Source organism: Macaca nemestrina, chromosome 11 (assembly GCF_043159975.1).
Source record: "Macaca nemestrina isolate mMacNem1 chromosome 11, mMacNem.hap1, whole genome shotgun sequence".
NCBI classification, from domain to species: Eukaryota; Metazoa; Chordata; class Mammalia; order Primates; family Cercopithecidae; genus Macaca; species Macaca nemestrina.
Genome location: NC_092135.1, coordinates 90,463,349 through 90,482,019, shown reverse-complemented (window position 1 = coordinate 90,482,019; position 18,671 = coordinate 90,463,349). Strand labels below are relative to the sequence as shown.

General features: G+C 35.6%; 1 long non-coding RNA gene across 1 annotated transcript; it reads right to left on the bottom strand.

Annotated features, from left to right (window-relative positions):
- Positions 1-4,951: 4,951 nt before the first annotated feature.
- Positions 4,952-16,772, bottom strand: LOC139356991 (uncharacterized). Its single transcript, XR_011609596.1, has 3 exons — positions 16,711-16,772; positions 15,797-15,926; positions 4,952-5,041 (listed from the first exon to the last, which is right to left on the bottom strand). It is a non-coding gene; the product is annotated as an uncharacterized lncRNA (long non-coding RNA).
- Between the last annotated feature and the right edge of the window lie 1,899 nt (positions 16,773-18,671).

Sequence of the window (18,671 nt, the reverse complement as noted above, 5' to 3'; positions counted from 1 at the left end):
CCTTGTGATTGTGTGAATCAATACTCTTCAGTAAACACCCTTTCATATATATATACATATGTGTGTGTGTGTGTGTGTGTGTATATATATATATCATAATAGGCCCATCCCTCTAGAGAACCATGACTAATGCAGCACCTTTGTTAAAAATGAGTTCATTGCAGATTTATGGATTTGTTTCTGGCATCTGTATTCGGTTCCATTGGTCTATGTATTTGTTTTTATGATAATGCCATGCTGTTTATCTCACTATAGCTCTGTAATACAATGTGAAGCCAAGTAATATGATTCCTTCGGTTTTGTTCTTTCTGTTCAGGATAGCTTTGGCTATTCTGGGTCTTTTGTGGTTCTATACAAATTTTAGAATTTTCGGATCCAGGATGATTGATGTAATGAGGAGAAAAATGTGTATTCTGCAGCTAGTGGATGAAATATTCTGTAATTATCTATTTGGTTGATTTGATCTATAAGAGCTATGAGACAGATTCGATCCTTTGTTTCTTTGCTGATTTTATGTCTTGGTAATGTGTTCAATGCTGAAAGTGAAGTATTGAAGTCTCCAGATAGTATTGAAATGTGGCTTATCTCGCTCTCTATCTCTAGTAATGTTTGCTTCATACATCTGGGTTCTCCAATGTTGAGTACATATACAGTTACAATTATATCCTCTTACTGAATTGACTCCTTCATTATTATATAATGACCTTCTTGGTCTCTTTTTACAGTTTTTACCCTAAAGTCTATGTTGTCTCCTATAGGTATAGCCATTCTGCTCTTTTTTGGTTTCCAGTTGCATGGAATATCTTTTTCCCCTCATTTATTTTCAGACTATTTCTGTATTTATAGGTGAAGTGTGTTTCTTGTGGGTGACAGATTGCTGGGTCTTGTTTTTTTAATCCAGCCAGCCAGCCACTCTATGTCTTTTAATTGGAGAGTATAGTCCCCTATATTCAATATTATTATTTATAAGTAAGGACTTCCTCCTGCTACTCTATTTGTTTCTGCTTGTTTTGTCATCTTCTCTTCTTACATTTCTTCCTTCTGATTTTTATTTTTGTGAAGCTTATTTTCTGTGATGTTATATTTTAATTTCTTGCTTTTTATTTATGGGATATTTTTTGTAGGATTTTTGATTTGAGGTTATCATGAGGCTTGCAAATAACATATTATAACCCATTATTTTAAACTGATGACAACACTGCTCCCATAGACAAAAAAGCAAAGATAATGTTCACTTTAACTTCACCCCACATTTTAAAATTTGTTTGTTATTTCTATTTAAATCTTAATATACTGTCCATGTCTTCAAAAGTTGTTGTAGTTATGATTATTATTATTTGTTTTTGAGATGGAGTTTCACTCTTGTTACCCACGCTGGAGTGAAATGGTGCGATCTAGGCTCACTGCAACCTTCACTTCCTGGGTTTGAGCAATTCTCCTGCCCCAGCTTCCCCAGTAGCTGGGATTACAGGTGCCCACCACCACGCCTGGCTAATATTTTTTATTTTTAGTAGAGACAGGGTTTCACCATGTCGACCAGGCTGATCTTTAACTCCTGACCTCAGGTGATCTACTCATCTAGGCCTCCCAAAGTGCTGGGATTACAGACGTGAGTCACCATGCCCTGCAGTAGTTATTTTTGATAGGAAAATTTTTCAGTCTTTCACTCAAGATATGATTAGTGTATACACTGCAATGAGAGTTGTATTATACTCTGTGTGTTTCTGCTTACTTACTATTAACAGTGAGTTTTGTATCTTCAGATGACTTCTTGTTGCTTATTAATTTTCTGTTCTTTCAGATTGAAGAACTCGCTGTAGTATTTTTTGTAGGACAGGTCTGGTGTTTATGAAATCCTTAAGCTTTTGTTTTTTGGAGTAAGTTTTTATTTCTCCTTCAAGTTTAAAAATATTTTTGCTGAATCTACTCTTCTAGGATAAACTGGTTTTTTTCTTAAATCCTTTAAATATGCCACTCTCTCCTGGCCTGTAATATTTGCACTAAGTCTGCTGCCAGAAGTATTGGTGTTCCTTTGTCTGTCATTTTTTTTTGCTCTGATTGCTTTTAGAGTCTGTTTTTCATCTTTGAACTTTAGGGGTTTAATTATTAAATGTCTTAAGGTAGTCTTATGTGTGTTAAATCTCCTTAATGTTCTATACCCTTGTTGTACTTGAAGATTGATATCTTCCTTTGGGTTTGGGAAGTTCTCTCTTATTATCCCTTTGAATAAGATTTCTACCTCATAATCTCTCCCTACCATCTCTTCAAGGCCAGTACCTCTTAGGATTGTCTTTTTGAAGCTATTTGGTTTGTCCTTTTGAGGCTATTTTCTAGATCTTGTAGGCATGCTTCCTTTTTAAATTCTTTTATCGTTTGTTTCCTCTGTGTATTTTCAAATAGGCTGTCTTCAGGTTCACTAATTCTTTCTTCTCTTTGTTCAGTTCCACCAGTAAGAGACTCTGATGCATTTTTAAGTATATCAATTGCATTTTTCAGCTCCACAATTTCTGCTTAATTGTTTTTAATTATTTCAACTTCTTTGTTAAATTTATCTGATAGGACTCTGAATTCCTTCACCATATTATCTTGGATTTTGTTGAGCTTCCTCAAAACAGTTATTTGAATTCTCCATTTTAAGGTTCATATATTCCTATCTCTCTGGGATTGGTCACTCGTGCCTTATTTAGTTCATTTGGTGAAGTCGTTTTCCTTCATGGTCTTGATGCTCATGAATGTCCATCAATGTCTGGGCATTTATAAATGAGATATTTATTGCAGTCTTCACAGTCTGGGCTTGTTTCTACTTGTCCTTCTTGGGAAAGGTTTCCAGATATTCAAAGGGACTTGGGTGTAATGATCTGTTTGTTATCTGCAAGCATATCTGCTTTAGGGAGCATTAATAATGCTGTGGTGCTTGCAGACTCATAAGGGTGCCACCTTGGCGGTCTTGGATAAGACCTGGGGGAATTCTCTGCATAACCAAGCAGTCATTCTTGTTCTCTCCCTTTAACTTTACCCCAAACAAACAGAAACCCTTTCTCTGCTCTTAGCTGCCTGGAACTGGATGAAGGGTGACACAAGCAGCCCTGTGGACCCCACCACTGGGACTGCTCTGGGTCAAATCCCAAGCCTGAACAGCACTGAGTCTTTTCCAAGACCCACAGTGATCACTGCCTGGGTACCAGCTATGTTCATTCATGGCCCAAGGGCTCTAGAATTAGCCAGTAATGAATCCAATCAGACTTGTATCCTTCCCTTCTAGCTGGCGAGTTTTCCCAGGTCTTGGGCTCATCTGGAGATGCCACCCAGAAGCCAGAGCCAGGAGTCAGGAACCTTAGGAATCTACCAGGTGGTCTATTCTACTGAAGCTGTGCTGCCACACAAACTGCAATACCAAGCTCTTCCCCCTTCCCTCCCCTTACCTTAAGCAAAGGAGTTTCTCCTCATGGGCACCAGTGCCCCATGCCCACATCCAGTACTGCCTGGCTATTGCTGATGTTCACTGAAAGCGCGATGACTCTTTAGTCACCTTATGGTGAATGCTGCCAGTACCGAGCCTCTTCCTTCAGGGCAGTGGGCTTCCCTCTGGTCCAGAGACGGTTCAGACATATCATCTAGGAGCCAAGGCCTAGAATCAAGGATACCAGGAGTCTTATTTGTGGTCTATCCCTCTGTGGTCAAACTGGTACCTAAGCTAAAAGACAAAGTTTCCTCTACTTTTCTCTCCCCTTTCCTCAAGCAAGAGTCTCTCCCCACAGCCATTCCAGCTGTGAATGCACTGGGTCTCACCTGAAACCTGCACAGCTCTGAGTCTCACTTACGGCCTATAGTGAGTACTGCTTGGCTACCACTGCTGATTATTCATGTCCCAATATCTCTTTAGTCAGCAGGTAATAAATTATGTCAGGACTGGGTAGGCTGTGGTTTCCTACTGGCCTAGGGTGTGTTTAGAAATGTTGTCTGGGAGCTGGGGCCTGGAATGGGACCTTGGGACTCTGCCTGTTGTCTTATTATACTGTGTCTGAGCTGATACCCAAGGAGCAAGACAAAGTCCTCTTTACTCTTCTCTCTCCTCTCCTGAAGAAGAGAAAAGGAGTCCTCCCCAGAGCTGCAAACTGTGCTGCCTGCAGTTGAAGTAGGGCTGACACAAGCACTCTCTTGGTTGCCCCAGTTGGTGTCTCACTAGGTTGCATGCACTGCAAGTAAACTGGCTCTGAGCCCAGCACAGCAATAGGACTTGCCCAGGAACTGTAGTCTTCTGGCCTCAATTGACTTTCAAACTTATTTAGAACTCCAGAGCACTTTAGCCCATGCTGTCAGCACTTGCCAGAATTTATGTTCCAACTGCTGGGATGGGTAATTTGCCTCTAGCTAGGGCTGGCCAAAAAGCTCCCTCTGTAGGCACCAACTAAGTTCGACCCCATGCTGCTATAACAGGAATGTACTGAATTCCAACGAAAAGTCTCCAAATCCCTGTGCTTCCCTACCCTAAGAACACAGATTCTCTCTCTGTGCCAAGTGGCCATTGCCAGGCTACAGGAGAAGGGTGGTGTTTGCAGTTCGAGACTGTCTTTCCTACCCTCTTCAGTGTCTCCTTCCCTAATATGATGTTAAAACCAAGTACTGTGACCTGCTTTTTTTGTTTTTATGAAGGTGCTTTTTTTGTGTGGAGAGTTGTTCAATTTGGTATTCCTTCAGGTGAGTGATTGCTGGAGGCTTCTATTCCACTACTTTGCTCTGCTTCTTCCCCTGCCTGTAACTTTTGATTCACTAAAAACTACTAATAGCCTACTGTTGATCAAAAGTCTTACCAATAACATAAACCGTTGATTAACACATAACTTTGTATCTTATATGTATTATAAACTGTATTTTTATAATATAGTAAGCTAAAGAAAAACTATTATTGAGAAAATCATAAGGAAGAGAAAATACATTTACTATTTATTATGTGGAAGTGGATTATTATAAAGGTCTTCATCCTTACCATCTTCAAGTTGACTAGGCTGAGGAGGAGGAAGAAGAGGAGGTCCTGGTCTTGCTGTCACAAGCATGGCAAAGGGAGAAGAAAATAGGCATATAAGTTGACCCACTCAGTTTAAATCCATGTTGTTAAAAGTTGAAATGTATACACATATACGTATTTATATACAGTTATATAAAACTTTGATTTCACTTGCTCTGTATAGAGAAAGAATAAAAGGATTGAAAAGAGACCAAGTTTTCCAGGTTGATTGGAAAATTATTGTAGAGGCCACCTGGGAAACGTTTCTGGCTTAGACTTGAGTCTCAGCATTAGGAAAGGGAAAACATGTAAAGATATATTTTTGAAGCTTAATTAAGAGGATAAGGGTAATTACTTGACGGACTGGAGGTGGAATAGGCTTCAAGAATGACTCCTGAGTTTTTGACATGAGCAAGCGTTCCTCCTATTAAATGGGACAAAGACTGAAAAGTTCAGTTTTAGGCATGTTAAATTTAAAATGTCAGCAAGGCTCTCCAAGAACTGTAAATTAATGTTCTACATCCTCTGTCTAGCTTTCCACAACCATCATCTTGCCTCCCCTACCTATTTAATACTTCTTTTTAATCTTTATATGTGCTTTCAGATCACTCTTTAAATTATTCTTTGCAAGCATCAAACATATCTACTCCTAATAATATTTTTACTCTGTTAAAACTATCTGGAATATTCTGACTACTGCACTTCTTCATCCATGTCTTCAAATTAATATTCATTAGAATATGTAAATATTATTTGTCTTAAAAGATGTATTCTTTCAGAACATTTGCAAGTAGGGGATTCCACTCTATTCTCACTTTGCAATAATCAACCATAGCATTTCATAATTTGAGATAGGTACTGCTTTCCCTACCATTGTGATCTTTGCCACATGTGTTCAGCTTGACCGTTCAGTAGAAATTGGATCACTTCTCATGAACACTGTTTTAGTGGTGAGCCTTCATACTTCAGAATTGGTTTCTGTCTGATGATCAGCATAGCTCAGAGGTGACACTAACTCATAGATAGGGTACTTCTAGCTGAGAGCAGTTTCTCTGTTGAACAGTAGCTTGCCAAGGGTTACACACATGAAGACTCTTTGTAAATGCTTTTGATGATGAAAGAATTTAAACTTTGTTTCAGGCAATGCCAAGCACGTGTGCCATTTTCACAATAAACTTTGCATTGGAAATAAAGTTGAAGCAAAGGAATTTTCTTATTTTATAGTAGTTTTTAAACGGTCATGCCTAAGTTCTTGGGAATAAGTTTCAGTTGATAACATTGCATATTTAACATAATTTTTAAAGCAATCCAGTGAATTAAATGTTAGACGTACATGATGGTTACAGTCCAAAAAGGGAGTTGGCACAATTTATTCTATATATAAAAAAAGGGAAAATACAATTTTTTCTAATAAAACAATTATTCTGAATTATGTCCATTGTTTAATATCTGAATCATTAGCAGAGATTACTTGCAATTTATCTTTCAGATACCTTCTACTAATAGAAGTCAACATCTGTTTATTGAGAAATGAGTTATCAGTAAATCTTGCTGTTATTATAGTAGTATCATCTCAAGTTAATTCCCTACTGAGATTGAAAAACTCTGATTACGACAATGAAAAACATATGTTTCAGAAAGACAGTTTGCCATCAAACTACATCAACAATTTAAATAATTAAAATGTTTATGTAAACATCCTTTTCCTTGTCGGTAATGGATGAAACACACTTGCTCTCCATTGTATTTTTTTAGCAAATGTTAATGCCAAAAGAAAACTTATTTTTACAATGTTATAATTAAAATCATATATTATTACTGCTTCTATCACATATATTAAAGGAAACTCAATTATTTTGAGAGTTAAGCTTATGTATGATATTTTTAATGGACAAGTAGAACAGACTATATGCCAATGTTCATATACCTGCATAATTGTTTATTTTGACTGAAGAGTATAAAAAAGTCTTAACTTTCCTCTTACTGGAATAAAGAAATAAATTTAAGAGTAATTTTCTTCTGGAATGTGTATTTTAAAAATCAAAGTGTTAATAGCTAATCGGGTTGCATCTGGCTACTCTACTCAATAATTGTGTTCATATAAATTCCTCTGGAAATACAAAAAAGTTGAAGTTGTTGGTAATGTTTTAGAAATTTCACATCTTAATCAATAGTTTCAGCCTGGTGTTTCCGTTGAACTGCTCTTACATAATGAATTACTGATAGCTTAAATGTTACATATACATTTATTGTTCTCTGAAACAACACAAAAAGCCACTGAAGATTAAAGTGGTAGCATTTGAAATTAGGTCTTTAGAAAGGAAGTTTGAGCTATAAAAAGGAGTTTCTCAAAAGGTAGAAGAGGTAGGAGAGGTAAGATTTTTCTGTTTTTAGGCAATTTCTTCCCAGAAAGTAACAACTTTTTTTTTTAATTACACACTCTGCAACCATAGTTCATTTCTCTACCATAAGAAGCAAAAGAAGCAGTATGCTTTCTCTAAACACCAACAAGAAACATCATGTAGCAAGAAAAAAAGTCTGTATCTATTAAAAATGTTAACGTTGTAGGTAATCATTATTCTCTGCATTTTGCAGTTGTGTCTTTCCAACAATTCTCAATCTCTGACAAATTAAACATTTCTCAATGATTTTAAGACTTAATTAAAAACCGAACCTTCCTATTTAAAGTCTCTACACTTTAAATTATCTACATTCCCAAGATTAAAACCGTTGAAAGAAATTATAAGTTAAGGCAAGATCAGTGCTGAAGCATGACATTTACATTGTATGAAACAGATTTAATCACAGGAACAAGCATAGTAAACTAAACATAGTAAAAATGGATTTCATCACGGGAATAAGCATAGTAAACTAAACACAGTAAAATATTAAACCTCTTTAATATTAACAAAGGTTAATATTAAAACCAAAGCTAACAAAAATGCAGTAGCTTATGATATTGGGTAACCAAAGAAGATATTTCATTTGCTCTGCATACTTACTTTCTCAATTAAAATGAAGTAAACTTGATCTCTATTATAATCCATCAATGTCAGGGAAGCTGGGTATTGATTAGTAGATTAATATTTCCCATTGAATTAAGAATATTCTGAATTTAGTATGGTTTACAACATCAGACTGAACTTAAATATTGGTTAGAAAACCATATGCTAGCTGGAAACAGAGGCTCAAGCCTGTAGTCCCAGGTACTTGGAAGGCTAAGACAGGAGGGTCAGTTGGAAGCTGCAAAGAGTTATGATCACACCACTGCACTGCAGCCTGGGCAACAGAGTGAGACCTTGTCTCAAAACAACAAAAAAAGTCACAAAAAAATATTATATGCTGTAGGTCTTGCTGCAGCTAAAACCTCCAAAACCAGATTTCTAGAAATTCAGAAAGTGTAAGTCCATAATTCTCTAAAGAAATAGTGGTTTATAGTGGGAAAACACTTATATTGTCATATACTATCTGCATAACATTGGCTAAATTATTAAATTCATTCAGCCCTTTTTTTCTCATTAACGAAATGTAAATAACAATACAGATATATTAGTTTTGTTTTGGTACTAAGTGTTATAACATTTTAAATGTCCCTACAATACTTTCTGTCAAAATTAACATTTTATAAACAATAGGTGTTTTCATCCATCAAGCTAAATCTTGAGTAAATCTCACAAAATTTCATAGTTCCACTGATTCATCTGAAGAATAACTTTTAGGGCAAGTCAATATATATGGACTGAATATCTACTATTAATCTGTATACATGGTATGGAGGTGATTTAGAAAATCATTGCAATGTGGTTCATATCCTTAAACGATTTATAGAACATAGTAAACTTTGTTATCACCTTCCCAGAGTTCATTCCACTTGAGAAAGATAAAAACAATTTTATTCCCCACACCCTACTAGATACAAAATGTTGAGATGCCATTCATTGAAATGTTCCTCTTTTGTGACAACACTCAATCCGAAAACAACCTTTACTTCCTTGAACTACCAAATTCACCAAACACAAGCCCATATTCTATAACATTTTCCTCCCAATACTCTTTTACTGAGTTCTTAATGGTAAACAATCTTCCTTATTGCAGTAAGAAATATGCATATCTTTGTTTGATCACATGTGTATTCCTGGTGGTTTTTGGTTGGTAGGCATCAAAGCACCTGTTAGTCACTTGTACAGTAGCTGTAGAGATAGATGAAATTTTTTCCTGCACACATAAAGAATTGAAACTTTGTCTGGGATAGGTCAAACACTGACAAATTTAAATTGAATGGGAGGGACACATAATTCAGTTCTCAGCCAATCATCATATGGCATTTCTGTTCAAAAATGGATGTATGACTTGAACCAGTCTAATCAGAATGAAGAACAATATGGCCACTATGAAAACTTGATTCCTCTCACCTTCTGGGTATTGATATTTGTATATATGACCCTTGAATTGCAACAGCCATTCTTCTGCCATGTAAAAAGCCAGATTGAGTAAAAAGAAAACAAAAACAAAAAAACAGAAAACAAGCAAAATCTTACTACAAAACTACTGAAAGAAATCATAGATGACACAAACAAATGGAAAAAAATCCCATGTTTATGTATTGGAATTATCAATATTGCTAACATATCCATATTTCCAAAAGCAATCTAAAGAAGGAATAACAAAGAGAATCATAGAGAGATGGGGAGGGAAACTTGGTCAAACGACGCTTGACATTTTCCCTACCACTGGAAGGTAGTGATGTATAAGCCAATAAGTCATTTTCATTTTTAAGCCAATTTTGACTGCTTTTTATTATTTATAATAAAGACTATTCTGATGGGTATATATGCTTTGTAATCTACAGAGCATTCACAGGCATGATAGAAGCGGAATCTATTGGACTTTGCCATTGCCTTACAGGGATGGGAATGAATGGACTGTAATGATGACTCTGACTCAAGGTTTTGATCCTGAATGACTAAGAAGTTTATGGTCCTTTAATTTAAATTAGAATATGTCAACTTGTATATTCACTAATATAGAAACAAAAATAACAAAAAGTGGATAACAAAGTTAAGAGAAATACTAATGGTAAACATTTAGCTCCTAAGTGTAAGAAATACTATGAACATTCTTTTAAATGCAGAGTTCTTGAACCTATAACCAGAGAAACTGTTCTAGTATTTTGTGGATAAATACCATGGATCAATATTTATTTAAAAGAAAAAATAGAAGCAAAGAGTGTAAAAAATCGTACTAACACAACTTAAAATCTTTCAGAATAGTGAAAACATCAGTGAATTAAAGATGTATCATTTATTTAATCATTATTATTTTCAGGACTGGCTAAAACCTTACAGTATATATAATTTATTTTACTACATCACCTCTAATGTAATTAAGTGTATCCTCACTTTTCAACTGGTCATAAAATTACCTCCCTTTTCCATATCATAATTTGTCATATGAAAATAATTACACATATAATGACTCATATTAGCACATTTATGCATAGTGATATCCAAATAAATGTTTTTAAAATGAGCTATTTCTTCAGATTAAGTACCATATTAAGGCCAGAAAATTAGAGGAATAAAACTTTCCATCAGAATCAAGTTTTTTACCTACAATGTTTATGACCAGATCTTATGTGGAACAGGAGTTTCTCCAACTTCACTGTGTCTGATAAAGAAAACGATATACACCAAAAACATGCTTGGCTGATTCCCTTGAATATTTCTGGGCTCCCCTTCAATTTTTACCGACAGCTCTGAGCTTTGGAAGAAAACTCCTGCTGATATTTCTGTTCTACCAGATATAGCCCCCTGACAGGGCTACATGAGCTATGATGGCAACTCCTGTCCCAGATGTAAGAACTGTTTTCATCCTTCAAGAGTGAAGGAGGGTGGAAAGAAGGTTGATACATGTGGCCATAACAGTTGCCAGCTGCTCCTCTTTCCTGCCTTCTGGTATTTAGTGGTACTTGCAGGCTTTGTTCATTTCTTTTTCTTCTTTTTTCTTTTGGTTTCTCTTCTCGCTTCATTTCATTCATTTGATCCTCAATCGCTGATACTCTTTCTTCCAGTTGATCGAGTCGGTTACTGAAGCTTGTGCATTTGTCACGTATTTCTCGTGTCATGGTTTTCATCTCTTTCATTTCGTTTAGGACCTTCTCTGCATTAATTACTCTAGCCATCAATTCTTCCACTTTTTTTTCAAGATTTTTAGTTTCTTTGCGCTGGGTACGTAATTCCTCCTTTAGCTCTGAGAAATTTGATGGACTGAAGCCTTCTTCTCTCATCTCGTCAAAGTCATTCTCCGTTCAGCTTTGATCCGTTGCTGGCGATGAGCTGCGCTCCTTTGCCGGGGGAGATGCGCTCTTATTTTTTGAATTTCCAGCTTTTCTGCCCTGCTTTTTCCCCATCTTTGTAGTTTTATCTGCCTCTGGTCTTTGATGATGGTGATGTACTGATGGAGTTTTGGTATAGGTGTCCTTCCTGTTTGATAGTTTTCCTTCTAACAGTCAGGACCCTCAGCTGTAGGTCTGTTGGAGATTGCTTGAGGTCCACTCCAGACCCTGTTTGCCTGGGTATCAGCAGCAGAGGCTGCAGAAGATAGAATATTTCTGAACAGCGAGTGTACCTGTCTGATTCTTGCTTTGGAAGCTTCCTCTCAGGGGTGTACTCCACCCTGTGAGGTGTGGGGTGTCAGACTGCCCCTAGTGGGGGATGTCTCCCAGTTAAGCTACTCAGGGGTCAGGGACCCACTCGAGCAGGGAGTCTGTCCCTTCTCAGACCTCAACCTCCGTGTTGGGAGATCCACTGCTCTCTTCAAAGCTGTCAGACAGAGTCGTTTGCGTCTGCAGAGGTTTCGGCTGTTTTTGTTATTGTTTACTGTGCCCTGTCCCCAGAGGTGGAATCTACAGAGACAGGCAGGTTTCCTTGAGCTGCTGTGAGCTCCACCCAGTTCGAGCTTCCCAGCAGCTTTGTTTACCTACTTAAGCCTCAGCAATGGCGGGTGCCCCTCCCCCAGCCTCGCTGCTGCCTTGCCGCGATATCGCAGATTGCTGTGCTAGCAATGAGGGAGGCTCCGTGGGCATGGGACCCTCCCCGCCAGGTGTGGGATATGATCTCCTGGTGTGCCTGTTTGCTTAAAGCGCAGTATTGGGGTGGGAGTTACCCGATTTTCCAGGTGTTGTGTGTCTCAGTTCCCCTGGCTAGGAAAACGGATTCCCCTCCCCCTTGTGCTTCCCAGGTGAGGGATGCCTTGCCCTGCTTCAGCTCTCGCTGGTCGGGCTGCAGCAGCTGACCAGCACCAATCGTCCGGCACTCCCCAGTGAGATGAACCCAGTACCTCAGTTGAAAATGCAGAAATCACCAGTTTTCTGTGTCGCTCGCGCTGGGAGTTGGAGACTGGAGCTGTTCCTAGTCGGCCATCTTGCTCCACCCCCAGCTTTAGATTTTTTTAAGTGAAATGGAATTTGCTTTAGCAACAAAGTCTATGTTGCTCAGGAAATACTGGTTTGAAGGTTACAGTGAATATATTTTAAGCAAATATCAATAAAATATATATTGAAGAAATGTACACCTACACAAACACATACAAACCTACACCAGCCTAGACATCTTAATTTAGATTTATCATAAATGTGCTAACTTTGCATATTGATTAGTTAGAATTATATTAACATTCCTATCAGAGTAGTGTTGATAAGGGTCAATTGAGACTTCATTTTTAGAATTATTCATTACAGTCAAGATTTGAAAGAAATTATTTGCATAAATTTTAGAAGTGTCAGGATTGCAAAGTCTTAAATTCCTTAGCCAAGGCCCAGCCCAGCCTCAAGCAATATCTTCTCATTTTACACAAGGCTTATAGCTTTCATTAATAAATCCTTGATTGTTAAAATATAACTTCAAATAGTATTTAATTATTTCATTGGTGAATAGCTTTCCTACATATCCAAATTTGGCATCTATACCCCAATGGGATTTCAGTCATAATGAATTACATTTTTAAATATTTTTAAAACCACTCAGGTTCCCAGAGATTACCTCATTAGGGGGATGCTAAAGGATTATATATAATCACTAAAATCTGTGAAAGAATTTTTGATCTTAAAAATGTACATTAATTTCCATGATTTTTAAAAATCATTTGCTCTGCAAAACTTGATATATTAATTTTAATAAACTTTTTTTTGGTTTATTCTCTTAAATTGTACTCACAATTTGTTTTTTTTTCCACCAGGAAATTTCTATAGGTCACAAAATGATTTCACTGATTGCAGAGAATTGAAATAGTGAATGACTACTGCAAGAAATGGCTTTGTATAAATGAGTTCTCTATTTAGGAATTCTACCCAGTTGTAAAATACTACTATATAATTTAATACAAGAAATAGTAAAGGCATTGGCATTATAAATGCCAGTGTAAGTAGAAATAGTTCTGTAGGCACACTCCCCACTTTCTAACAGTTGTAGATATTTTTAAATTTCATATTAGCTAAGAAAAATATTTACTGAAAACTAGGCTAAAACAGTTGGAAAAATAAAAATTTTACCTAAGATAGTGAAAGAGCTGGTAAAATTAAAATGGGGAACTTAAAAAAATTCTTAAATATATGCTTCATTGGGGTTTGTGTAAATCACTATTTATTCGAGAAGTGGCTACGTGTCAGCCTTGAGGATATAGCTAGTATCAGAAAGACAGCAAACTGTGGTTCTTAGTCAACCAGTGAAAAAGAAGTTGTGATGGTTAATAATGAATGTCAACTTGATTAGATGGGAGGATGCAAAGCATTGTTTCTGGGTGTGTGTCTGTGAGGGTGTTGCCAAAGGAGATTAAAATATGAGTCAGTGGATTGGGAGAGGCAGATCCACCCTCAGTCTGGGTGGGCACCATCCAATCAGCTGCCAGCGCAGCCAGAATAAAAGCAGTCAGAAGAACGTAGAGAGACTAAACTGGCTTAGCCTCCCAGTCGACATCTTTCTCCTGTGCTGGATGCTTCCTGCCTTTGAACACCGGATTCCAGATTCTTCAGTTTTGGCACTCAAACTGGCTTCCTGGCTCCTCAGCTTGCAGGCAGCCTATTGTGAGACCTTGTGATCGTGTGAGTTAATACTCCTTAACAAAACTCCCTTTTTTATATACATCTATCCTACTAGTTCTGTCCCTCTAGAGAATCCTGACTAATACAGAAGTGTAAGTTCCCATTCTTTGATCTTGCACCTATCTCACTCTCTTACAATATATTTTCATTTCTTTAGAGGCACATAACCCTTGGCTTCATTTTCCACTATCCAGATTATGGAATTCATTCTAGATTTATTTTCCTATATACGTAGTATTATTTCAAATATACATTATTAAATGAATGAATGAATTTTTAAATATATTTCTTAAAGATTTGTTTTAAGGCAAATAAAAATTGTATATGTTTATAATATACACCATGATGTTTTGAAATATATATGCATTGTGGAATGACTAAATCTACCTATCATATGCATTACCTCATCCACTTATCATATTTTATAGTGAGAACACATGAAATATATTCTCTTAGTGATTTTCAAGAATACAGTTCAAATGCAGTCCCAGGTTTTGAAGAGTCTGAGATAGGGATATCATTTGAGCCCAGGAGTTCGAGGCTGTCGCATGCTATGATCATGCCCGTGAATAGCCATCGCACTACCACCTGGGCGACACAGCAAGACCCTATCTCAAAAAACTGCAGTCCATTGTTATGGACTATATGGTTCATTGTTATCACCATGTTGCACAATAGATCGCTTGAACATATTCCTATGATTTGACTGAAATTGTGCATATTTTGACCAACATCTCCCCAGCCTTCTCTTCCCTAGTATTCATGTTGATTGCAACATTATTCACAAAAACCAAGATATAGAGTCAATCTAAATGTCCATCAACAAATTAAGGGCTAAAAAATATATGGTATAGGCTGAGCACGGTGGCTCAAGCCTGTAATCCCAGCACTTTGGGAGGCCAAGGCAGATGGATCACCTGAGGTCAGGAGTTCAAGACCAGACAGACCAACATGGTGAAATCCCATCTTTACTAAAAAATACAAAAAATTAGCTGGGCACTTGTAATCCCAGCTACTTGGGAGGTTGAGGCAGGAGAATTGCTTGAACCTGGGAGGCAGAGGTTCCAGTGAGCCAAGATTGAGTCATGTAATATTATATATATATAATATATAATATTACAATGTAATATTACAATGTATACACAATGTAATCTTAATATATAATATTACATTGTGTATATATACCATATATACTGTATTATATTGTGTATATATACCATATATAAGATGTATATATATGTATGTATATATACACAATGTAATACTAATCAGCCTTACAAAAGAAGGTAATCCTGTCGTTTGCAACAACATGGATGAACCTGAAGGATATTATGTGAAATGAAAGAAGCTAGAAACAGAAAGGCAAATCCCACATAATTTCACTTATAGGTGGAATCCAAAAAAGTTGAGCTCATAGAGGCAGACGTTAATGGTGATTTCCAGGAGCTGGGTGGGAGGAAGGTTTGGAGAAGTTGGCCAAATGCATATTTTAAATATATTCTCATCAACTCCCTCAAATTTATTAGCACCGAAAATTTTAACAAATCACTTTAAAAATATTTTAACCCTAAAAATACTTTCATCATACATTTGAACCATTTTTATAACCAGATAGTGTTAAAGAAAAACTGATTTCAAGCCAAAGTAATTAAGTAATTCCAGCATCAGTTAGGCCTTTAGAACTGTGCACTAACCTTTTCATGGGTCAGTAAGCAGCTTTCATCCCAATCCCAGTAGCAGCTGTTGAAGTAGTGTAGCCTCCATAGGTCTTCATCTTATCTCACTTTCTGAATATGGTGAGATGATGGTCTTTCTGATAATGGTCTGAAATCATAAGTTTGGAGACTTTAACATCAAATTGAGGAGCCGAGTGAGGGGACATACCTCACACAATATATTAATCCTTACTTTCCAATTAAAATCCCATCTCCACCCTCAATCATCCTCATCTTCTGCCTTTCTTTTATTGAAGAAAGAAGCATTCAATCTTTATTCGTGCATTTTCTCTGGCCTACATTTCTGCCTTCTCCATGATCTTGCTTCACAAAATATCTTAAATCTCTGCTAATACATCAGCTCCTTTAACATAGCCTGGAAACATATTCAAGTCTTCCTTCTAAAATAAAAATTAAAATAAAATAGAATAAAATAAAATAAAATAAAAAGACCAAAAGAAGCAAAGGTTAAAAGAAATCTTTGTACTCTTTACTTAGAAATTTATTGGAACACTTTACTGACTTAGTTTTTACAGATATCACATAACAAACTAATTAATTTGTCATACTTTGTATCTTCCATCACTTGGTAATTAATGAAGCATTTGACACAATGTTATACCTTTTTCCGAATATTAGAAAAGGTTATTGGTTATCGAACGTATTTTCACATAATAATAACAACACATATTCACTGAAGAAATGATAACATAGCAAAAATTTATGGTAATAAAAATAGTCTCAAAAGCACCATGAGAGATAACAACTGTTAAAATTCTGATAACTTCTTAATAATTATCTTATCATCGTTAAAATGTGTTGTTTATACAAATTTTATTATAATTTATTTTTACTACATTTCCCTGCATTACAAAATTATTCACAAAACATACCTTTTAATGCCTGCATAGTTCCCCATCATTTGTATGTATCTCGCAGTGGGATTAAATAGTTCCTTGATAATGAAAATAAAGCCATTAACATTCTTTCATCATCATAAATTATGCTGTGATAACCATTTCTATGTATCATTTTTGTCCCCATTTCTTGTTAAACAATCAAAATATATAAGTATATTTAAATCTCACACATCTAAATTGCTTTCTATAAAGATCTAGCAATATGTACTCTAGGAAAATATCTATCTCATTAGACTCACTAGAAAATGAATATATTCAATTTAAAAATCTTTGCTAATCTGGCAGGCAAAATGATATCTTGTTGCTAAAGGAAATGTTAGACTTAATTACTTATGAAACAGAAAGTTACATATTTATAAACCAATCATGATTACTTTACTGTGATTGATATACTTACATGAATTTTTTGCTTTTTCTACATGATGTTTGTATTTTTCTTATTGATTCATAAGCTAATTGTGTATGTGCATACATATGTGGATATATATACATATTCATATATATGTGCACATATATATCATATATTTTAAAATATTTTCTGTTTTCAAATGTTCAAATATTCTATTCTATTTTTAATAAATTTTGATATATAGAAAATTAAATTTTCTTTATTGCTCCAATCATTCTACATTTATAACTTTAATTTTTTTCTTTAACTTAGTTGTCAAAAATTGTATGTATTTATTATGTATGCTTTTTGATATACAGAAATTTTAAAATTATCCTTTTTATCTTCTTCTATCACTTAATTTTAAAAGCCTTCTCTCAAGAAATTTGAAAATGTTACTTTTCCTTCTGATTTCATATGTCTTTTTTCATAATATCAATTAAATGTTACCATTTTTTTCCGTGTGGAGAAAATACTTAAGATCTATTCGCTCAGCAAATTTCAAGTGTACAATAGAGTATTATTATCCGTAGTCTCCATAATGTACATTAGATCTCTAAAACTCATTCATTCAATATAACTGAAACTTTATACCCTTGATCAACATCTTCCCACTTTCCTCCCATCCCCTGTCCCCAGTAACTATCATTCTACACTCTGCTTCTATGAATCCAACTTTTTTAGATTCAATATACCGGTGTGATCATGCATGCAGTATTTTTCTTTCTGTGTCTGGCTTATTTCACTTAGCATAATATCCTCTGGGTTCATCTATGTTGTCACAAATGGCAGGATTCCCTTCTTTTTGAGTCTGAAAAGTAGTCCATTGTATATACACATCACATTACTTAATTCATTTTTCTGTCAGTGAACACTAAGGTCATTTCCTATTGTGAATAATGCTGCAATGTACATGACTGCAGCTATCTCTTCTAGATACTGATTTTCTTTTCATTTAATATATACCCAGAAGAGGGATTGCTGGGTCATATGGTAGCTCTATTTTAAATTATTTGAGGAAATGTCATACTGTTTGCCATAACAAATGCAGCAATTTACCTCCACCAACAGTGTGTAAGGGTTCCCTTTTCTCCAAATTCTCATCTATATAATCTTTTATCTTTTTTATGATAGACCTCCTAATGAGTAAAACATTATATCTTCTTGTGGTTTTGATTTTCATTTCCCTGATGATTAGTGACATTGAGCATTTTTACATATCCCTGTTGGCAATCTGTATATCTTCTTTGGAGAAATGTATACTCAAGTCATTTGCCCATGTTTTTATTTATGTATTTATTTTGCTACTGTATGAGTTTCTTATATATTTTGAATATTAAGCCTTTATCATATATATGGTTTACAAATATTTTCTCCCATTCTGTAGGTTGCCTTTTCTATTTGTTGATTATTTATTTTGTTGTAAGAGAGCTTTTTAGTTTAATGTAGTCCCACTTGTTTTTGTTTGCATTTGTTGCCTGTGCTTTTGGTGTCATATCCATGATATCATTTCCAAGACCCACACCAAAATGCTTGTTGTCTAATT